The sequence below is a fragment of the Diabrotica virgifera genome, chromosome 1, assembly GCF_917563875.1.
Source record: "Diabrotica virgifera virgifera chromosome 1, PGI_DIABVI_V3a".
Classification (NCBI taxonomy): Eukaryota; Metazoa; Arthropoda; class Insecta; order Coleoptera; family Chrysomelidae; genus Diabrotica; species Diabrotica virgifera.
In genome coordinates, this window is record NC_065443.1 from 242255916 (window position 1) to 242281073 (window position 25158).

Sequence of the window (25158 nt, forward strand, 5' to 3'; positions counted from 1 at the left end):
TAGTTGGCTGTGTACCATGTAATACAAAAAATAGTAAATCCTTTATAAAAGGTATATATTTACCTTAAAATATATACCTTTTATAAAGGATTTACTAATTTTTTAAAAAAGAATGTTACGTAACGCGCTGTTCGAACCCCCTCCCCCCCATGTAACGCGCCGTAACGTTTTACAAGACCCCCCCTCCCCCCAAACTGCGTTACGTAATACTTGAACGCTCCCAAAGAGCGCGAACTAAGGTGCATGGAAAAAGAGGTCCAGGAAGAAGAAGTATATCCTGAAGAAGAAGTCCAGGAAGAAGAAGAAGAAGTACATCCTGGCGTCATAACCTACGAAAATGGTTTAACATGGCACTACTAGACATTTTAGGGCAGTAGTCAATAAAGTCAAAATATAATAATTAGTGTTCAACATCCGTAACGCCAGTGCCGGCGCTAGGGTATAAGGCGCCCGCCTGCAAAATTAGCTAAGGCGCCCTTCGATTTAATTAAGTACCTATATTTACATATTTTATCTTCTGGCAAATGGTACAAAATTTAATTAAGATGTAAATATCTTAAAAAAATTATTTTCCTTATTTAAATTTCTACAAAATTATCCATAGGATTTTGAAAATGAGTGTTCGCCATTCACTACTCTTACTGGAGCCGTGAATAAATTAATTCTATTGCATTGAAAAATTTGAAAAAGATAATGGATTTGAGATTATAAATTTTAAAATTTTTAATGGATTTACTGGTATTGTCGTATTTGCACTTTTACTAAAAATATCTGTACAATATCAATATTTCCTCTAAAAATTCTATGGAGTTAACACCTTTGTTGTCACCGTGTGTCAAACTTACTTGTAAATTGTCAGTGTTTTCTTAAATCTTTGTCATTTATCTCAAACAGATTGTATAAACACCTAAGCTACGTATAAAAGTGATTTTCTAACAAGTTAAAAAGTTCGTTTAATGACCATAAAGGAATATCTATAAGGGTATAAAAAACAAAAAACTAGGGTATAAAAACCCTCTCTTCGGCCGTTTTAGGTTGTTCATCTGGTTGTTCATAAACAAATTGACGCTTCTTTTTTAACTGTCGAACTTCTAATATAGATTTGAATTCTGTTTCTCCATATACCAACATTTTCACTTAATTGTTTTGCATCCTCTAAAATTTTGTTATAATTTTTATCGTGTCGATATTCAGAAACATAATTTAAATTCTCGATAGATTTCATAAGTAACGAAATATTTATATTTCCTCTTGAATAGCTTTACTATTGGATTAATTATTTTGAGTAAATGTTACCAAATTATTAAACTGCAAATACATTTAAAATCTTTAACTTGAGACATACACTACTTTCCCAACGCGTGTCTACGATTACTTTAGAGTTAAATTTGATATAAGTAACTTGTAATAAAATATTCCAACGTTTTGGGGACGATGAAAAAAAGTTATGTATATATTTCTTGAACTGTTTGCAGCGTCATTTATTGTTAAATTGAATGTGTGCGCAGTACATGGAACAAACAAAGTCAGAGGATTTTGTGTTAAAATTAAATTTTGTAGCCCACTTTTCCTCCTCATATTCGCTCCAATCTCATATCTTTGACCACGCATATCGACAATGGAAATATTCCATTTCTCCAATATTTCTGATATTTTTTCGTATCAACCGCGGCCATTGTGTCATCAATTTTAATAAGTTCTAAGAAATTTTCGTTGATCTTCCCAATACCATCAGTGTAAGAAACAAAGCGTATTATATCATTATTGTCATTATTATTCTGTTTTACTGGCATCTCATGTAGAATGCAACAAACTTAAGTTTGGGAATATGATTCATAAATCGACGATGCGCAGTGGTTCTTGTTTACTAGTGTTATCATGTAAACGGCCAGTTTGGTAATTATTCACTTTAATTGAATATAGGTACGTATTAAAAATTATTTTGAATATCCTTCCGCCACTGGTATCCTTCCACCTGCACGAAACACTACGTCACACTCCAAAACTTATGTTTGTTATGTAAAAATAACAAACACAGATTAGCGAATTATGACTGCAATTTAAACCATATTTAAAAATTTTATTTTTCTATGATTTTGTGTAACGCCAGCAGAAAAAGACGCTCATTTTGGCGCCCCCCAAACAGGGGCGCCCGCCTGCATTGCATCCCTTGCAGGCCCGTTATCGCCGGCCCTGCGTAACGCATAGGACTCATAAGAATAAGATGTATGCGTATTTGCGTATGTATGCGTGTCGACCAAGTGCAATTTTTGGGATTGCTTTTTAATGTTTTTAATTTAATTACTATGAAGAAGTTGTGATCATTCATAACATTAATTTAAATCATCAAAAACATTAGGTAGCAAGAAATCAGAGAAAATCAGGCAATTCGACTATTATACAAAACTTACTAAAACTCGACCTATTGAACCAGATTAGATCTCATATTATGTCGAAATTAGACTCTTAAATATTAAAATAACCGTTATATATTTCCATCTCTATTTTGATCAAAAGTGATGTGCTTGTGCTGATGTTGATAGTGCATTCTGCTGACGAAAAGCTCCTTCCCTTATCTCTTGACCACCATATGAGGGAGGGGGTTTAGCACGTTTTCGTGTAAGCAACAAGCGTCGCGTCAGTGTAAGTTGAGTTTGGCCGTTGTTTAAGTGTAGTTGTAGTTGTCTTATCGTTATCGTTACAATTTGGTTTGAGTTTGAATTGTTAGGACCAGGACCAGGTTTATAACAGATATTATAACACAAGTGGGTAAGTAAAATAAACATTTTCTTAAATATTTGGAGTAGTAGATTTTTTTTTTATTTTACATACTTACAAGCACAGTGTAATCAGTGGTGTCATGGCAAAATTAGCAGTGCCGGAACGCACTGCTAATTTTTGTTTACAAAACCTAAATTCTCTATTTTTTTTTCTTTTCTTAACCAGTGCCGGAACGGCGCGCGGCGGCGGCGTTTCCGCACCATAACACCACTGGTAAATATGCGAAATAATATCTTATTTTTACTATTTTGAAGGTTTACTTGTAGAATTTTAACACTGCAATGCAAACACAAAGTTCAAATTGTGCCCAATTAAAAAAAATCAAAATTAATTGATATAATCAGTTTAATCACTGTGTGTCTAGCTAGAGTAATTAGTTTTTTATTATGCTAGACAAATCTTGACTTTCACGTACGGGAGCCCAAGCGGTGATTTTTGCAGTTACTCGAGAGCGTCAGATTATTACATAGGGAGAAACCTTGTACCGTGAAAATGTACCTGTACCCAGGGCCGCCGAGAGGGATGAGCGGGCCCCGGAAAAAAGTGAGGGGCGGGCCCCGGTAAAAAGTGAGGGGCGGGCCCCTGGCAAAAAGTGAAGAGCGAAAAAAAATTGTTTAATTTTTATAGAAAACAAATTATTAATAATAAGTAATAAGAAATATTTCAAATATTAATTTTATTAAATTTTGATTATATTATATTTATAATAGTGAAAATATCTATAATACAGGTGCTTTTCGACTTGTCTGATTGGCAAAGATGTCTCTAATTTTTGAAAAATCACATGTTCTTGCCAAATAATTCTCAATTCACAAAGTTGATAGGCAGCTAACCGATCATGTTTCATTATAGCTATCATTACCTCAGAGAATTTTTTATGCGAAAAAGAAAACTAAAGGATCTTTCTGCTTCTGTGACTTTCAGTACTGTCACCGGTAATGTGCAAAATATTCTTAACACAATAACAATTCAAATTTGAGATGTTTAATTCTATTAAGCAAATATATTGGAGAAAGTTGAGATTCACCAACATTATCCTTGTATATCGCTCTCAAATGAAAAATTTCATCATATCAATTCTTCACTGGTGTCTTCTTTATAAAACTTGCCCAATACATACCTATATCAATTTTTTTTCTTAATATTGTTGTCATCTTCATCTCGGAATATCCATAAAATGTTAAATAGCGAATGAATTTTATTATCCGCATTCAATCTTCTGGTTAAATTGCTTATTATTTGACAATATGTATTAAATATTTCCCAACGAAATTTTGCGTCGGGCTCAAAATTATCAGTCGCATCACTACTAGGCAGGGCTGCTTTATCCATTAGGCAATATAGGCAGCTGCCTAGGGCGGCAAATTGTGAGAGGGCGGCACAGGGGCTTGAAATTTTGATGGGGGGGGGGGGGGGGCAAGCATTATATAATATACAATACATTATACTTTATGATGTAATAATGAAAACTGAAAGTATTTTTTTGTAAATTTCAGTCATTTTCAGGGGAGGGGGCAACTGCCTCCCCTAACCCTATCAAATGACGCCCCTGGGGCGGCAAAAATACTGTACAAAAAATATTTGTATTTAAAAATTAAAATCGAATAACAAATATGTATATTCATCATTCATCCATCAATGAAATAGAAGTGGGCGTTCGTTTCTAAATAAAAGAAATTGCATTCATATCAAAAATAAAACAAACATAGCATTCTGTTATCTTAAACATAACACTATTCATCCAAAAAGAACGGAAGTCATAAATTTAGTGATTATTGGGCCGCCAGAAGCTCCGCAAACACGGTGAATTGACTGAAAACATCAATATTGCACTTATTGCAGAAACTAAAGATTACCAGTAGGAAATCGAGTTAGAGTTGGGATTTTCAAACTGTATTATTACAAGGAGATAACATTCGTGTCGTTGCACTGATATAATACTCCAGCCAGGGAAATAAACAAGGAATAGATCATGTTCGGGACAATGAAATTAATATCAAGGTAGCTGACTACTTTTTTAGTTATTGTGGATTTGACCTATAGGATGAAAACCTTCATGTTTCCTGCCTAGAGATCGTGTTTTTTAATTATTAACAATTTGGTGCAATCAATGCGTTTTTTTCCATTTTTTGCACTCAATTAAAAAGCTAAATAGTTGTCATAAAACTACAAAATTTATTTTTTTAGAACATTGAAAAACCTTCACAATGACGGTTTTTGAAAGTCAAAAAATTAATTTGTTGCTTCGTAAACTGCAAAATAACTGAAAATCGTTATTTATTAATAACTTTTCCTAAAAAGAACTTTAGTGTTTCGCTTTACTCAAAGTTGGGTATTGGGGTACATAACAAACTCCCAAAATTTGAGACCGATCCATTAATTAGTTTAAAAGTTAGGTATTCTATTTGTTTATCCCAGAGACCTTTGTTTTGCAATAACAAATGACAGAAAATAATGAAGATAGGACAATTCTGCGTATGCCAAATGAAAGTAGAAAAGTGATCCTATCAAAATGTATTAAGAAAAGATTAAAAATTATCTAATATAGTAAAAAATAATAGTTTATAAACATTTACAAAACACCTTACATAGGTATTCGGAAAGATGATATTTTACTCGAATTTTTAAAAATGTAGTTCAAATGATGATTATATAGTAAGTGAAGGGGGAGCTTCTGCGTTGATTGCACTAAATTGTTAATAATTAAAAAACGAACGCGAACTCTAGGCAGGAAACATGTAGGTTTTCATCCTATAGGTCAACAATTAAAACAGTTGTCAGCTACCTGGCGGTAGCAGAAAAATGCACGAGTTCAAAAACTAAAAAAGCAACTTAAAACTACTACCATTTTCTATATCTTGGGATCTACTCAATGAATTTTGATATTTCTTCTTTTAATTTGTATGTACTTTTGTGTAAATTACAAATATGCAATTTGTCTAGACATTTATTACTAATTTTTTACACAATTTTTGAAAAAATAATATTTTCTCAAAAATCCATTTTTTGTAATGATACTATCATTATTAATCATAGAAAAAGTTAAGGTATATTTTAATGAATAAATTATATTCAATAAATTATTATTTAATAAAAATAATTTATTTATTAAAATATAGGTACTTTAACTTTTTCTATGATCATTAATAGTATGATAGAATTAATTAAAAAAATGACATAACCCAGACATCCAAAGTGAAAGTTATCCTCCAACACCAAATTGTTCTATATCGTCCATATAATGTTCAGAAAAAAGTCACACCTTTTGGAGCCTCGGGTTGGGGGGGGGAAAGGGGGGAAAAGTCGGTAAATTCGTAGTTTTTTACGTTTTTCGTCAATATTTCTAAAACTATGAGGTTTAACATGAACAACCTTTTATACAAAAATGTTCTACAATAAATTTGAAATAAAAAATGCTCCTATACATAATCCTTCTAAAATCAACGATTCCAAAGTTACGGAGGTAGTATAGTATAATTGGTCCAAAAAAAGGCCTAACCTAGACATCCAAAGTAAAAGTTTTCCTCCAACACCAAATTGTTCTATATGATCCACATATTGTTCAGTAAAAAGTTACACCATTTTGAACGTCCGGTTTGGGGGGGGGAGATGGGGAAGAAGTCGGTAAATTAATTATTTCTTTACGTTTTTCGTCAATATTTCTAAAACTATGTTTAAGCTTAAACAATGTTATATACAAAAACGTTCTACATAAAATTTAAAACAAAAATGGTCCTATCCTTAATTGTTATAAAATCAACGGTTCCAGAGTTACGGAGGGTGAAATGTGGAGGTTTTCGATACTTTTTATATTACTTGGGCAATTGAAGATGATTTTGGGTGGTGAGGTTGACGTTTCTTCAAGGGCTTATCACTAACATACCATCGGCCACTGAAATAGCAAATCCTGTTAAAGAAAATTTCTTTCAATCAGTAAAAATATTATAAATTGCTCAAAAAATATAAAAAGTATCGAAAACCTCCACTTTTCACCCTCCGTAACTGTGGAATCGTTGATTTTATAACAATTATGTATAGGACCTTTTTTGTTTTAAATTTAATGTAGAATATTTTTGTATAGAACATTAAAGCATATTTTTAGAAATATTGACGAAAAACATAAAAAACTACTAATTTACCGATTTCTCCCCTATTTACCCCCCCAAACTGAACTCTCAAAATGGTGTAACTTTTTACTGAATAATATCTGGACCATATAGAACAATTTGGTGTTGGAGGAAAACTTTTACTTTTAATGTCTGGGTTAGGCCTTTTTTGGACCAATTATACTATACTACCTCCATAACTTTGGAACCGTTCATTTTAGACGGATTATGCAGAGGACCTTTTTTGTTTCAAATTTAATGTAGAACATTTTTGTATAGAAGGTTGTTCATGCTAAACCGTATAGTTTTAGACATATTGACGAAAAACTTAAAAAACTACGAATTTACCGATTTCCCCCCCCCCCCCCCCAACCCGACGCTCAAAATGGTGTGACTTTTTCCTGAACATTATGTAGACCATGTAGAACAATTTGGTGTTGGAGGATAACTTTCACTTTGGATCTAGTTATACCATACTAAGTATAATGATATGATTAAGAAAATAGGTATTTGGAAAAAAATAATTTTTTCAAGAAATGTTTAAATAAAGTAGACCCTTTATTAATTAATACATTTATAATAAAATTGCATATATGTAATGTATGTAGAAATTACATACAAATTAAATTGTTAATAATTAAAAAAACGGACGTGAACTCCAGACAGGACACGGGTAGGTTTTCTTGCTATAGGTCTACAATAATTAAAAAAGTAGTCAGTTACCTGAATATTTCAGTTATTATGAAAATGATGTAACAGTGTGAAATAGCTTCAGTGAAATAACAGTTAAAAAATAACGGCTACTGCTATCGCAACACATTCCTATCTTAGGAAGCTCTCAGACCAAATGCAACACATGCAATAAAATTCATAGGTAAAATGTTGCACAGTTCATAATAGCGTACATCTGTTTATACTCAACAGAGATAACGTCCCATAACACATTTTATTATTATGTAGAATACAGGAGCGTACCAATTTTGGAACTTCCGAATATCAATCAGTATTTGAAAAATGTCTTCAAGCGAAAAAGATGTTATTGTAGCTTGGAAATTTTTAAGAAGATGCCAGAGAAAAGAAAGAAAAATGCGTCGATGACGCACCCACTGAATGCATTTAACATTATTCGTAGTCCAGCAATTGTTTTACATGAACAGACATGAACATTTTTGCTAGGAGTGTTTTTTTTTGATAAAATTACTTACTTTTTGAGTTATTTGCAAGAAACCGTATAAAAATGTGTTTTTTTAATGAACATATTTACTCTCAAAAACTCGAAAAGTTTTAACTTAGTGAAAAAATGCTATAGAACAAAAATTGCTTAAAATTACGTAGTTTATCCATTTCCGGCCTTATTTTGAACGTATAATTTTCACCCTCGGGAAGGGATGAAACTCGCCCCACATGCTACCTACTTACATATGTCTATGCCAGATTTTTATGTTATTTTAAAGGGTTCTTTACAAATTTATAGGTTTTGCAATATTTTACTGTCAGCATTAACTTTAAAAATATCACAAATTTTTATTTATATAAAAATTGTTTTTTTTTTATATTATTAAAGAAAGAAATATGAACATAGACATGGAGAAAACAAAGATAATGGTCATGGGAAATGAGGATAAACAAGTAAATATAGAGATAAATAACCAGAAATTAGAACAAGTAACAACATATAAATACCTGGGTGTGAAAATATAAAATGGAGGAAGATCAGAAGAAGAAGAAGTCAACGAAAGGATAACCATGCCGTTCAGAATCTACTACAGCTTAAACAGAGCATTCATTGGAAAAAAGGAGTAAGCAGCAGGATGAGGCAAGGATGAGGCAAGATGAGGACAATGATAGAGGTATATAAAACGATCTTCAGGCCAATCCTTACCTATGATAATGACAGCTGGGTGCTAACATAATCATCGAAAAGTAGAATAAACTCAATGGACACGAAGTACCCAAGAAAAGTAAAAGGAATTACAAGACGCGATAGAATAAGAGACAGCATTGTAAGAGAAGAACACAACTTGGACTGAAGCGAAGCGAAGGGCTAAGAATAAACAAGAGTGGAGACGATTTGTATATGATATAGATACATGAAATGTATTTTTTAAACACCTTGCACCGTTAAGTAGAAAGATTTAGATTATCTTATTATGAACATATAAAATTATTTACTACTTGGACTAAAGAAAAATGGGATCTGTGTAACAATTTAATAAATTTAAATTATACTAGAAAATAACATGTTTTTTTTTCTCTGATTCTGGCCTTGATTTAGAACTAGAACCTTTAGCCACGTAATTGGATAACTTATCACTAACTCAGATGTAATGTGTAGTGTGTGTGTTGAGTAAGTGTCTTGTTACTTTGCAAAGTCGACGTCATTGTCTTTGCAAAGAGACGCTAATTGTATCCGAACGTCTGCGGTCCAACATAGTTAGAATCTCTAAAAAAATGATGTGTCAAAAAACTGTAAATAGGTATTAATCTGTAAACATTAGATAGATAAGTCAACAAGCACGTTTATCCTTTTTTGACTTTTTTACGTTTATTTTGTAAGTAAACAAATCATTGTAAAAAACTGAATTAAATAAACGTATTATTATCTCAAAACTTAAATAAATTTATCCTATTATCCCTAATTATATTCTACGCCCTAATTCCAAACACACACATTTGCACATCTGGGCACTCTTTACTGCCCTTTTCTTGAGAATCCGATCGCCGTTGCATCGGAATTCTAGGAATTTTAGTTTAAGTGGGTTCAAGGGATGCCTGTTAACCGTTGAAACATATTAGACCAGACTGTGTCATCGTCCCCGTGAGGTAAATTATTCCGATTCGTTTTTTTGTACAAACCTACTCAAAAACAGGTCCTTATAACAAATCCACAGGGTGGCGGGAAGTGGCGCGGTCGGAAAATTGTTTAAATAATTTTTTAAAACAAATTCAAAAAATCAATTTTTTCACTTCGTAGGTATAATTTTTTTTAGACTCTTTGGGTCATTATAAGCAAAAAAGGTTGGTTGTATTTTTCTCTAAAATTGACTGTTGTCGAGTTATACGCGATTTAAAAGTTAAAAAACGAGAGAAAATGGCCATTTTTAAGGCTTAATAACTCGGTTAATAGTACATTGTGTACCTAGTAGGAAAAGCTTAACATTCCCGGACGATGTAAAGATTGCTGTCGAGGCGCAAGCCGAGACAAGGGAATACAGAGTCCGGGAATGTTGCTTTTCCTGCAAGGTATACATACTATTTTTTCGAAAATCTAACATTTAAATTATGTATATTAAAATAAATATGTTAAAATTTTCAAATAGACATATTCTGACTCAAATATTCGTGATGCCACCAAGTACATGTTTTGTAACTATAGAAACAAAAATATTGAATTGTCAAATTTGACGTATTTGCTTATTTTTGACAGTACTTATAATAAATTTGTTCTGAATCTGCTCTAAGGAAAAAATAATTTTCTATGGATGTTATACAATGTGCAACTTCTCTCACTACTTACATACATTCAAAACGAACAATTTCTCATGCAGTGAGAAAAGTCGGCCATTGCAGTGGGACATATTTTTTCTCACGGGTTCTCGTACGGTTTTCCATATCGTCGTCTTAATACTATAACTTGATAACACGAAATTAGTAGTTTTGAGATAAACGAGTTTAAAGATTTTAAAGATATTTGTGCTGCTACCATGATGTTGGTAAATACGGAATTCACTCTGCGGCTCTCAAATACTGTTCCTTAACTTTTTGGCAACTGATCTATTTAGGAATACGGTGCAAATTTGTTTTCCAATATGGAAAAAACCATGAAAAATTAAAGTTATCAACTTTTAGCACTACCATAATGTTAACATTTGGTAATGTCGCATGTTGTGTCAAGTTGCATATAAGTGAACTTTTTAACACAACTAATATTTTATACATTATTTTGTTGAAAATTAGCCCCCTGCCATGGGGGTTACCAGATCTGCTAACAATTCTCGAATTCTTGCATTAAAATGAACCGAATAAATTGATAGCAATTATGTGGTAAGCTCAATGGTTTCAGAAAAACATGTGCTACAACTAGATAACTCGAGTTATCTAGTTATAGCATTCAGTGTATGTCGTATTCACGATTATTTCGATTAAATAATAGCTTGATAACTTATCTTTGTCAACTTTTAGCACTGAATGTTAGGGGCATTTGAGTTTTATCAACTTTCGTCAATCATAAATAAATACTTAACCCGTTTGGAGCGAGCTATCAAGTTTTTACACAATATGGAGGCAAATAAAATACATCTTGTGAACTAGTTATCTCAAGAACATCAATTTTGGAGTTATTAAGTTATAGTACTAAGGCGACGATATATGATCGCCGTTTCCATGGTAACATGCACAATACAAGCACAATTTAATATTGTCAAATAAAATGTGTTGGAGCAAAACTTACCAGGAATTACCTTTCAAAACTGTTCGAAGATAACTGTTAATTAGAATTTGAAATAAATAAGGTAAGTCTATAAATTTTAAGAATATTAAATAACTACATGTATATGTATTTTATTTCAATTTATGTATATAATATACGTAAAAGCACCTAAATTATTCAATTTTGAAGTTTAAACTCATGACGTCATGACACAACCGCATCCATAGAAAAAGTACAGTATACAACACATGAGAAAATGACATATTTCTCCCTGTTGTACAATATACTATTCCTTATGTATAGTAAGGAATAGCTATTTGTATAACAAGAGAGGAAAGTGCTACTTTTCCTCCCGAGAATGAAGTTTACTGCCCGACGCGTAGCGGAGGGCAGTAATCATTCAAGGGAGGAAAAGACACTTTACTCCCATGTTATACATATGGTTTTTCCACCTTCCTCAAATAACAAGTCATTTTTTCATTTTTACTTAATTTATTTATGTAACTAACCAACAAAATTTATTAAAACTAAAACTAACAAGTAGGTACAATATAACTGTCAACTGTCAAATATAAGTCAAATTATTAATGTAAACATTGTTAAATCAAAATAACAATTTACTGTTTTTTACCATTCTGCAAACTACTGGGTGATTTATAAATAAACGTTAAAATGTATAGATACTTAAGTAATAAAAAAGATATTGCACAGGGCGTCAATAAGTTATATTTCATGAATGAAATACTATGACGTCACTTTTACTTTTCCTCCCTAGGGAGGAAAAGTACAACTTTGCTCCCTACAATCAGGTCCGGAAAAGTATACTTTCGGTAGAGGTGGGTGGAAAATAACATTTCGTTACAGTTATTTTTCATTTCCAGGCAATGGCTAAGTATAAGGAAATATCGAACGTTTCTTTCAAAAATATCTAAATTTCTGACCGATTTTCGGAAAAAATTATTATTATGAAAGTTAGAAAGTGAAAAAATAAAAGTTTAAAGTCCCCCTATATGATCCTGAAAAAATTTTTGTCATTAATTTATTACCAAGTTGTTATTTTTAATTATTAACAATGAGCACTGAAAGCGTATTTAGGCGGCTGTCAATGTGAGTGCGAAAAAGATGCACCATTCCGGCAGTCCAATGGTGCATCTTACTCGCACCCACATTGATGGCCGCCTCAATACGCTGTTAGCGCTCATTGTTAATAATTAAAAATAACAGCTTTTTAATACATTAATGTCACAAATTTCTTCAGGATCATGTAAGGGGGCTTTAAACTTTGATTTAGTCACTTTCTGACTTTCATAATAATAATTTTTAACAGAGTTAAAGCCTTGAAAATAACTATTTTCGCGTTTTTCAAATTTTAAGTCGCGTATAACTCGACAACAATTAATTCTAGAGAAAAATCATAAGAGATTTTTTTGCTCATAATGTCCCAAAGAATCTAAAAAAATTGGTACGAAGTGAAAAAATTGATTTTTAAATTTGTTTAAAAAAATTGTTTAAACAATTATCCGACCGCGGCACCTCCCGGCACCGTGTATTTGTTATAAGGACTTTTATTTAAGTAAAAACGTTTGTGCAAAAAAAGACGGATCGAAATAATTTACCTAACGGGGGCGAAGATACAGTCTGGACTATATGGGATGTTGCGTGTTACATATATCGATCGGATATCGCTTTTGGTATGCGAGCTTCCTTATACTAGTGCAAATTGCAAATTATACATAATCATAATTTTTCATTTTTATGTAAAACATTATGTGTTTATTTTCACCGGTCAAAAGTGAATTCATACCATACTGTGTTCAGTGTGATTTTTGTTCTTCTCACTTGTGTAAAATATTATTTTTTATAAATTCTATGTTCCTCATTTTAATACATTTCCAAACAATACATTTCTTATTTAAGGGACCGTTCACGTATTACGTAACGCAGGTTAGGTGGGGTCAAAAATCTTCAAAAATTGCGTTACGTAGGGGGTGGGAGGGGGGGTCAAAAATCTTCAAAAATCGCGTTACATAATACTTGAACGCTCCCTAAATAAAAAAATTCTGCTTGCATTTTTTTTTCGCAAAAATGGTACATGTTTGAAGGGCGGCTACTAGAGAATTGCCTAGGGCGGCAATTGACCTAAACGCGGCCCTGCTACTAGGCCCAGGCAAATCATTAAAAAATCTCATAAGATTTTTGCGCCGTTTTTCTTTATTTGATGTAGAATAGAATAGTGCTTTATTGTCACTAAAATTATACAATTTTATGGACAAAGCTTAACATAGAGTCAGACTCATGTACATTCTGGATTTATTCCATAATTGCTGGCAACTAATTTAGATTCTTCAACATAGATTCTTCTGATTTTTTGTAAATCTTCTAGAAGCCCTGATATATTTTCAATCTTCATATCCATACCATAGTTTTATCTGACTGCACTGTAGTATTTGACTCCTGTGATTTATTGCTGTTAAAATTTTAAACAAAATCGATTAAAGGTCATAGTATTAAATATAGCCGAGTATTAATTAAACGAATTATGGGCATAAAGTGAAGAGAAAAAAAAACGGGAAAAATTACGTCTTTGGTCTGGTCGACGCCGGGCCCCTTACATCGCCAGGTCCCGGTAAAATGTACCGGCTGTACCGCCCTCTCGGCGGCCCTGCCTGTACCATATATTGGCACTTAATGCAGGGGAGTTCGTTAAAGGGGGGGGGGCCAAAAAAAAATCTATCCTTAGAAAAACTCAAAATCGTCAGATTAAGATAAGGTAAGTTAAGTACATGCAAACAGTGTATATTTGAAAAATCTGACGATTTGAGCGGGGCGTAAGGAAATGGGTGAGTCCCAAAGTTTCACAAAAGCGAATATTTTGCGAAATGAATGACACATCGAAAAACTAAAAAATACGTACGAATGATACCAAACACGACATCCCACGGAGAGGGGTGGGGGGTAAGTTTAATATTTTAAATACGAATCCCGCGATATTTCGTGAAATGAACATCAGATCGAAAAACTAAAAAATACACTTAATATTCAATATTTTTGAACAATCTATTGAATGGCACCAAACATGACCCTCCCACGGAGGTGGGGTGGGGGGTTACTTTAAAATCTTAAGGTTGATATGAACCCTTAATTAATTTGTTTCTGATCCTAGAGATGGCCGATTTGGAGATGGAGATGGAGATTTTCAACTTAATTGTAGATTTCTACATGATGACTCTGTAATAATGTAGAAACCTGGCCCTGGATTCCGTGCACTGTAGATATCTACAGTCGCCTTCTATCGATGTCACGTGTCATGAAAATATTTGAATTTTTAGCTTTAATTGAATTATTTTCTAGTTTTGCTAGGTTATACTCTAATTGATGCTGAAGTGACACTTAGTAAAACAAGAAAATATTTGAATTAAAACTAAAAATTCAAATATTTTTATGACAATTGCCATCGACAGAAAGCGACTGTAGATATCTACAGTGCACGGAATCTGGGCCCTGAACCCTATTCTGTCCTTAAACTCATTGGCACAATTGGCCGTGTTGCCAAATTGTTTAGACAGTAATTTTACAGTAAGAAACATTTAGTCCATGATGTGATGCCGCTCCCGTCTAAAAAAAATTATGGTTCGGTTTCTCTGCGGATTCCTATTCAAAAATGTTCTCTTTAAGGAAATATGAAGTGTGCAGGACGAAATTTTTGGCCAGAAATTGTTCAAAAAATTTTTTTAAAGAAATTCAAAAAAACACCCTTTTTTGCTCCGGAAAATATTTTTTTAGGGTTTTTGGGCCATTCTAACAAGAAAGGTATGTTGTCATTTTTCTCAAAAGTTGATAGATTTCGAGTTAAGAGCGATTTAAAATCTGAAAAATGCGATAAGACGCATTTTCGAAGCTTAAAAATTTAGATTTATGTATATTAATATATCTGAAATACCAAGTGCTTGAATTAAAGTTTAAACATTTTTTTTCAAAATTATGAAGAGTAGTCTGTCTTAAATTTAGACCGTTCTTTTTAAAATGTATCAAAGAATATATAGTGCGTTTAGAATATATTTTGCTTTTCAACTGAGTAGGTGCTATAGAGGTGCATAGATCTGACAACGTCCGTAGTCACCGTCATCTCACCACCGCCTGCTCTGCGGCCGTAACATCCCTCGTCAACAAGTCTCCTTATAAACGTGACCATCTGTTTCATATAAAAGCTTCTTCTGTGAGCTATATTATAATTCGTTGATGTTATTATGCGTCCATCCAATTTTAATGCCGATGCGGCAGGTTCTATTTCAACAATCTCCTATTTTGCACGTGAAAATATTTTTTCAGGTTTTTCGAGTAATACTAAATAAAAAAGTTTGGACGGCTGGAATGGTGCATCTCTTTCGCAATCACCATTGAAGGGCGCCTAATATGTGCTTAGCGCCCATTGTTAATAATTAAAAATGACAGTTTAGTAATAACATAATGACAAAAATTTCTCTAGGATCTTGTAGAGGGGGCTTTAAACTGTGCTTAGGTCACTTTCTGACTTTCATAATATTGATATTTAACCGAGTTATTAAGCCTTGAAAATAGCCATTTTCCCATTTTTTAAATTTTAAATCGCGTATAACTCGACAGCAATCAATTTTCAGAAAAATCACAAGTTACTAGGTCTGGATCCCGCGTACCAAAAAAAAGTTGATTAATAGCAAGCTGAAAATATGTGAATAGCTTAACGGTGTCTAGTCGGACAAACGATGTATGGGAACATTGGAACAGGGGAAGATTTAATAGTGGTTCAGGTTAAAGATTTGGAACGTCAGACTCGAAAACGTCCCATGTATTTTATCGGACAGAACTTCATTTGTTACGTTTTAATTAAACTCTCATGCAAAAATCAGACTGCTATTTATCACCAACGTAATTCCTGTTATTTGACATATTCTACGTGTCGGACTTATTAAAAAATAGCAGTCTGATATTTGCATGAGAGTTTAATGAAAGGGTAACAAATCAATTGGAAGTTCTGTCCGACAAAATAGATGGCACGTTTTTGTAGTCTGACGCTCCAAATTTTTAACTTGTTCCACAATTAAAACTGATCCTGTTCCAGTGTTCCCATACATCAAAGTTTGTCCGACTAGACACCCTTAAGCTATGAACAAATTTTCAGCTTGCTATTTATCAACTTTTTTTTGGTACGTTGGATCCAGACCTATACCTATTTTGCTGAGAATGAAAATAGCTATTTGTATAACAAGGGAGGAAAGTGTTACTTTTCCTCCCGAGAATGAAGTTTACTGCCCGACGCGTAGCGGAGGGCAGTAATCATTCAAGGGAGGAAAAGACACTTTACTCCCATGTTATACATATGGTTTTTCCACCTTCCTCAAATAACAAGTCCTTTTTTCATTTTTACTTAATTTATTTATGTTACTAACCAACAAAATTTATTAGAACTAAAATTAACAAGTAGGTACAATATAACTGTCAACTGTCAAATATAAGTCAAATCATTAATGTAAACATTGTTAAATCAGAATAACAATTTACTGTTTTTTACCATTCTGCAAAATACAGTGTGTTTTTAAATAAACGTTAAAATGTATAGATACTTAGGTAATAGAAAATAGATATTGTACAGGGCGCCAATAAGTTATATTTCATGAATGAAATACCATATAACCCCACTTTCACTTTTCCTCCCTAGGGAGGAAAAATATTTTCTTCCCTAGGGAGGAAAAGTACAACTTTGCTCCCTACAAGCAGGTCCGGAAAAGTATACTTTCAGTAGAGGTAGGTGGAAAAATTATTTTTGTGAATTTGTTTAACAAAAATAACGATCATGGTACTAGTCCAGGAACTGAAGCTTTTAACTAGTCACTAGTCCATCCCGGGGGTGGAAATTTTTTATTATAATTTGACCGCAAAAGTTAATAAAAACATTCATTCTAAGCAAAAAAATGTTCTATACATTTTTTTGATAAAATGAATAGTTTTCGATCTATTCGCTATCGAAAGTGTTAGTTTTATATCGAAAAAATAAGTGTTTTTCAATAATATACTAATTTACGATTCACTCAATTTTTGCCGTAGAAAAAATTTTCTCAAACCAATTTCTTGGGAATTAAATAACCTACAATTTCATAGTTAAACATTTTTTCGTATCTGTGATGCTAATCTTTCTATTCTGAAAAAATCGACATTTTTACCAAACTACAAAAATTCGTCATTCGCTTTTAACTCCAGTTTTTTAAAAACTAATCTTTCTAAGCCAGTCAAACTTCTATATAATCTATTAATAATACATAAATAAAGAAGAATGAATAAGACCAATGACTAACAACATCGCTAACTTACATTATTATGCTTCCAATTGGATTTCTCCTTTTTTTTTTTCAAAAATATATATTGATTTTTTAACCGTAACTTTTCTATTTTTTATCTTAGAAAGTTTGGCAAAATAGAATTTTGTAGATATTTATAAGTTATATAAGCCTATTAATATTAATTCTTTTTAAAATCCTCAGTCGCAAAAAGAGGTGACTTTGAAAAGGTTGGTAAAGGTGGTTTTTGCATGTTATTACAAGTTTTAATTATCAATAGCTCACTCAATTTTTACTGTAGTAAAAATTTTTGCAAACCAGTTTTTTGAGAATTAGATACGCTACAATTTCGTATTTAAACATTTTTTCGTTTCTCTGATGCTAATCTTTCTATTCTGAAGAAAAAGCCTTTTTTTTTTCAAACTACAAAAAATAGTTATTCGCTTCTAACTCCATTTTTTTAAAAACTAATCATTCTAAGCCAGTCAAACTTCTAGAACCTATTATTAATATAAAAATAAAGAAGAAGAAATAAATAAGGTTAATGACTAATTTTAATTAGGGTGGTGATTAGGAGGTTGCTTCGGATCACTTTTTCGCTGAAAAAAGTAGGGACTAACATTCTTTTCAATATACGTCACTTAATTTTTGAGCTAAAGACTTTGTTTTATTTCTGTTGATAGATATTTTAAAATGCTTTAAATTAGTTTAAACAAGTTATTCTCGAAAAATGCATAGTTTTTCCGTCTTTTGACTTTGAAACTACAGTATTTAGCATTTGACGAAGAAGAGCTAACATTTAATAATGTATAGCTTGATTACTATTGGTCTTAAAAAAAACTAAAGGAAACTTTTTTGTTTATTGTTTCAAAAGGTACATTTTTGTTAAGTAAAGTTGTTTTGATAAAACGAAAACTTTTGGAGTTATTAGCCGAAAACTTATTAACAACATTGATTTTTTCGATATAAAACTAACACTTTCGATAGCGAATAAATCGAAAACTATTAATTTTATCAAAAAAATATATAGAACGTTTTTTGCTTAGAATTAATGTTTTTACTAACTCTTGAGGTCAAAATATAATAAAAAATTTCCACCCCCGAGATGGGGTGACAACCAACCCCATGGTAAAAGCGCCTTTCAGCATCATATAGATTTTGATCCTTGGACTATTCACTACTTATTCTCAAATTTTTAAGCAAATCGATCCATTCTGTAAAAATTGCGAGGTTTTGTCCTATTTTAAGCTTCATTACTTGGACTATACCGCCTCTCACCCTGTGGATTTGTTATAAGGACCTTTTTTTGAGTAAGTTTGTTCAAAAAAGTCGAATTGGAATAATTTACCTAACGGGGGCGACAATACATCATGGACTATATACAATAGTTGTTGACAAAGATCTTTCTAATACCGGTATTCTATGAAGGGCCTGGTGGTGGTGATTTATGATCTGGATCTGGGCTCGCTACCTAGGCTCGCTATAGAATTAAAATAAAACAGGATGTGCAAACACGATACTTTATGCTTTTTTATGTCAAAATATTATTAAGTGCTGAAATCGAAAATAAGGTTTATTTTGAATTTTATGAAAGGGCCTCATTCATGATCTGATTTGTAGGTCACGGTCCGCTCACGCTCAGCTCAAGGTTCGGTCAACTATTCTTACACACATCTTAATCATGCTATCCGCACTAAACACGACGGTCAAGTTCCGTCCCTTTTTTTTGACTGCGTGGTTTCTCCGAGAGAATATTTTGATGGTGGCTTGAGCTGATCGTGAGCGGAGCGTGACCTGAGCTATTATGTGAATCAGCCTTACTAGTGGTAAATACAAGAGAGAGAAAGTGATATGTTGGATCTAAAATCAGATCGTGAATGGGTTGTAGTACTACTAGTAATACCACTAGTGGTACGACTAGCGGTATTACAAAGAAAGTTGGAGCGTGAATGCCGATGTTGGATGTTGGATTAAAAATTTCCACTACACTGAGAGTCATAAGTTAAGGATATAGAAAGTGTATGCTCATTTTTATAGTTTATTTTTTCGTGAACAGATTAACGGATTTCGCTAATTTTTGTTTTTATTATCTTAGATATATCTTTAGTATTTACACAGTTGACTTGGCATCGAGGCTTAAACTTGAACGATACTGTCAAAATACGTTCCGTATTAAAATATAAAAATTTAGTGTAGCAAAGTGAAAAATAAACTAATACAAACAAACTATAGTGAATTTAGACAGACGACAGTGCTCCCGATAAAAATAGTTCGTCAACATTCAGCAGAAACTAGTGAGTAAGCATTGCAAAAAGCATAATAACCTCTCAAACAATTAATAAACAACAGACAAAAACTTTCCGATAAGAGGTGAAGTTCCGTCGAAAATAAAAGCGACGTTGCCGGCTATTGAAAAATTTCTGCAATAAAGCCGAAACATTAATACGAAAATCTATATCTGAGTAAAACTTTAAAGTGCTGAGAAGGGTTGACGCTCCGCCAAGTCGATTGGGCTGACCCCCTTACCGCGGTACAATGGAGCAGATATTAGAAAAATTAGAGAGAATGGACGAAAGAAATGTAAGAATCGAAAGCAAAATAGATAAAATGCAAGTAGACCTGGATAAATTAAATAAAGAAAACGAGCAGTTGAAAGCAGATAACCAAGCAATGAGAACTAAAATCACGGAACAAGAAGTTAGAATCGAATTACTGGAAAGACAAGCCAGAAGAAAAAACATAATAATACAGGGGGTCGAAGAAAACCAAACAGAAAGCGAACAAGAGATGATAAATAAGATAAAGGGGATAATGAAAAAATCGACGTACAACCAAACCTAGATGAAGAACTGGTAGAGATGAGAAGAATAGGTAGACAAGGTGATCCCCAAAATGTACCCAGACCCATCTTATTAGAAATGAAAAAGGAATCTACGAGAATGGAAATTCTGAAGGCTGCTAAAAACCTAAGAGGAAGTAAAATATATATCAATGAGGACTTCCCGAAAAAAATACTACAAGAAAGGAAGCATCTTCTCCAGCACATGAAAATGGTACGCCAGGAAGGACACACAGCCGCGCTAAAATACAACAAATTATGGATAAATGGTGAACTGTTCTCACTGGAGCAACTAGAAGGCATGGATGTAAATTACTGGAGGAAACCTGAAGAGAAGAAGAGTAACGCTAGGACAATAAACGACAGATCCCCCCTATCTGATGATATAGATCCACGCGGAAAATTGATAAAAATGACGTCAAAAAACTAACAAAACATATAACAAAAGACGGCGACAGTATAACGGAGTTGGCAATGAATACGGACATGAAAATATTTTGTAAGAAAAGACGCAAAAACAAATAAAATAAAAGACAAAAACAGGAAAATAAGAATAGGAACGTGGAACATTAAAACACTTCTAAGACCAGGCAAAATGGAAGAGTTGGCAAAAGAAATGACAAAATACAGGATGGAAATACTAGCGCTACAAGAAATAAGGTGGGCAGGAGAAGGGATGATCAATAGAAGAAACCACACAATGTACTACGCAGGAGAAAGCAAACAGGGTCGCAATGGAACCGCCTTTCTAGTTAGTAATAGCGTAAGAGACAAGATTATTAACTTTAAAGCGGTTGATGGAAGAATATCATATATAAGAATGAAAAATAAACAAGCAAATTTAACATTTGTCAATATATATGCACCTACAGAGAATGCTCCCGAAGAAGAAAAGAATGAATTCTATGAGAAACTTGAAGAATTGTACGAAGAAATACCAAAGAACGACATACTAATCCTATTAGGAGACTTTAACGCAAAGATAGGGAAAGAAGACACGAACAGAGAAATCGCAGGAAAAGAAACGATCCATCAAAATACGAACAACAATGGCAGGAGAATATGTAATCTAGCAGCAGCAACCAATACTTTTATTATTAGGACCCAATTCAAGCACAAAAAAGAGCACAAAGTAACGTGGCTAATACCTGGAACGACAGACGGAAACCAAATAGACCACATCCTAATTTCAAAAAAATGGAGAACAATTGTACAGAATGTGAGGTCCTACAGGGGAGCAAATGCTGATTCGGATCACATTTTGGTGATAGGCGACATGAAATTGAAGATACTTAAAGACAAAAACGACAGAAAGAAAAGAAAGAGGTGGAATAGGTCAAAACTAAACACAGATAATGCAAACAGAAAATTCTGCACTAAGTTGGAAGAAAAACTACTAGTCCTAAAACCATCGGACATAGATGAAACATGGGAAGACATAAAAGATAATATTTTAACAGCAGCAGAGGAGACGATAGGACTAATGAACGACAATAAAAGAAAAGATTGGTACGATGAAGAATGCGAGCAAGCTAGTAAAGGCAAGGACCAAGCAAGACACAGGTGGTTGGCCACAGGGAAACAAGAAGATCTCCTACACTATAAAGAGAAAAAGAAAGAGTCAGACAAATGTTGCAGAACTAAAAAGAAGAAATGGATTGAAGACTTACTGCTGGAACTCGAAGCTAATAGTAACGATAATGCAAGACTATATAAACACATAAAAGCACAGAATAAGAAGAAGATTCCGGCAAATATTGGAAAAAAGGAATGGGAAACACACTATAGAGAATTGTTCAAAAAGAAAGGCGATGCTGAAAATGCAGAAAATGAAGAACAAACAGTAAATAGGAATGAAGAACAATCAGAGCCTCCCTCATACAACGAAGCATTGGCGACCATAAACAGATTAAAGACAAGGAAAGCAGCAGGACCAGACGACATTATAAATGAGTTCTTCAAGAAAGGGGGAGAGGAACTAGCCCACAGAATCCACAAGCTGATAGAACGAATATGGGAAGAAGAACGCATGCCGAACGACTGGAATTGCGGTCTGATAACACCAATCCCTAAAAAAGGTGACAAAACGAAATGCACTAACTACAGGGTAATCACGCTATTAAATACAATGTACAAAATATTAACTAATTTGATCAGACAAAGAATAGAAAAAGAAACGAGAACAAAAATAGGTGAATACCAACATGGATTCAGAGAAGGTAAGTCAACAATAGATGCAATACACATTGTAACGCAAATCGTCGAAAAAAGTTACGAGCATGGAATAGATCTACATATACTGTTTATTGACTACAAGCAAGCCTTTGACAGTGTAATAAGGGAGGAGCTAATTAATGATATGAAGCAACTAGGCATTCAAGAAAAACTAGTAAGTCTCACGAAAATGACGATGAAGGAATCCAAAGCACGAATCTTAACAAGGGAAGGCCCGTCAGATGAAGTACAAATGGAGGTAGGTGTCAGACAGGGAGACTCCCTATCAACAACATTATTTAACATTGCCATAGAGGGTGCAGTAAGAGCAGCCAAAATTAGAGGAACAATTATCGAATCTTCAGCCCAACTGATAGCGTATGCAGACGATATTGCACTGGTTACTAGAGATTTAAAAACCATGCAGAATATAATATTAATAAAAAATCAATGGGAAAATCCCAATAGTTGGCTGTATACCATAGTTTAAAAAACCAATACAGAAGTAAAAACTTCGAGATGTATTCTGGTATAAAATCGTTTATTTAAAAACTAAAATGTCATCGATTGCAGAACGTTTTCGTTCTAAACAGAACATCTTCAGTGCCTAGAATGAAGTATTTCCACGTTAGATTAAAGCAAAAGGTTAAAAATGTGACTGTTAAAATGAAAAATGTGGGAATACTTACATCCTGCCGAGTATTTTGAAACTAGCACACCGTAATATTAATACTAGATAATATTAATACTAGATAAAGAAGCAAAGAAGAGAGGGCTAGTAATAAACCAAAGCAAAACGAAATACCTCAAGTGCTCAAGAGAGCATACGAACATCGAGAAAGAAATTAAGCTTGGAGCATATACATTTGAAAGAGTACACCGTTTCAAATATCTGGGAGTGATGGTGAATGGCAGAAATGATAAAACGGATGAAATAAATGAACGCATCCTACTGGGTAATAAAACCTATTGGAACTACCAAAAATTCTTGAAAGAAAAACACATCAGTAAGACAACCAAATTAAAAATTTACAAGACTGCAATCAGGCCAGTGATCACCTATGGTGCAGAGACGATGTGCCTAACACAAAAAGATGAAATGAGATTAGAAATCTTAGAGAGAAAGATAATTCGACGAATAATGGGACCGGTGAGGATAAGTGTAGGCGAATTTAGAAGATTAACAAATGAAGAAATTAAAGAAGTCATCCAGGGTGAAGACATAATCAAGTTCGTGAAGGCGCAGAGGCTCAGGTGGCTGGGACACACAGAAAGAGCTAACCCAGACTCTACGCTAAAGCGAGTAACTGGCTGGAGACCAACAACAGGGAGACCAAAGGGAAGACCCAAAACAAGATGGAGAGATCAAGTCTTAGGAGACATAAAGAAGCTGAGAATCTACAATTGGAAGGAGCGTTGTAAGGACCGGAAAGAATGGAGAAAAGTTGTAGACAAAGCCAAGTCACACACGCTGCTATAATAATAAAAGACAACAGCGGACTGATTCTCCGCAACAAATGAATCAGAGAGCCCAAAAGGGCGGCAAACACTCCGCCAGGAGTGAATAAGCCATGATGATGATTTACACAGTTGTGCAAAAATTTAATCAAACTTCTTTTTTGTACTTATACCGGGTGGAAGAAAAGTAATTTTTTTCTTATGTTAAGTTTGAAACACCCGGTAGAGAGAACGAGGTACAAATCTGTGTATAGATCGGAATCGTATTGCAGTCTTATGTTTTGTGAAAATTTTGTTTTTTGAATCTCCCTGATATCTTTAGCTTTCTAAAGATAAAGAAAATAGGTGGTTTTACTCCTTACCATGTATTTTTACTGAAACAAAACTAAATTAACACTAACAAATAACAGTTAACAAAACTTTAAAAACAGAAAGGCACATAACGTAAACGATTGTCGATCAGGTAAGTGGTATGCACAGCACAACTTAAGAGAGACGAGATTGTTTAATAGAGACTCGGTGTCTACCTGGAGGCTCTTTAAATATCGAGAGTTACACATATTCTTTTTCTTTGAACACTCTTTTTCTTTCGCACTATATATAGGAAATAATGTCGTCTTAGTGGTATGATAAGACGTGACCTCCTCACATATCGCAGTCGTCAGTTAAAACACATATTAAATAGTAAAACGGTCTAGTTTCTTTGTTATTAAAGATATCAGAAAAATTTAAAAAATAAATGATTCACAAAAGATGAGACTACAACATAGTATCGATGTATAACCACCATTTTACCTCTTCCTCCCTAAAGGGTGTCTCAAACTTTAGTTTCGGTTAAAACACAAGTTAAAATACAAAACCGTCTATTTTCTTTGTTTCTAAAGATATCAGGCACATTCAAAAAAAATTTCACCAAACATAAGACTATAATACGATTCCGATGCATTGTATAGTACCTCGTCCTCTCTACAGGGTGTTTCAAACTTAACATAAGAAAAACATTTCTCTTCCTCCACCCAG

General features: G+C 33.3%; 1 protein-coding gene across 1 annotated transcript in view; it reads left to right on the forward strand.

Annotated features, from left to right (window-relative positions):
• Positions 1 to 2579: 2579 nt before the first annotated feature.
• The window catches only part of LOC126883094 (uncharacterized), a 186588-nt gene continuing 164009 nt past the window's right edge, over positions 2580 to 25158 (forward strand). Inside the window, exon 1 of the mRNA XM_050648332.1 lies at positions 2580 to 2769. The gene's annotated coding sequence lies outside the window, so the exon portion shown is untranslated. The remainder of the gene's footprint in view (positions 2770 to 25158) is intronic.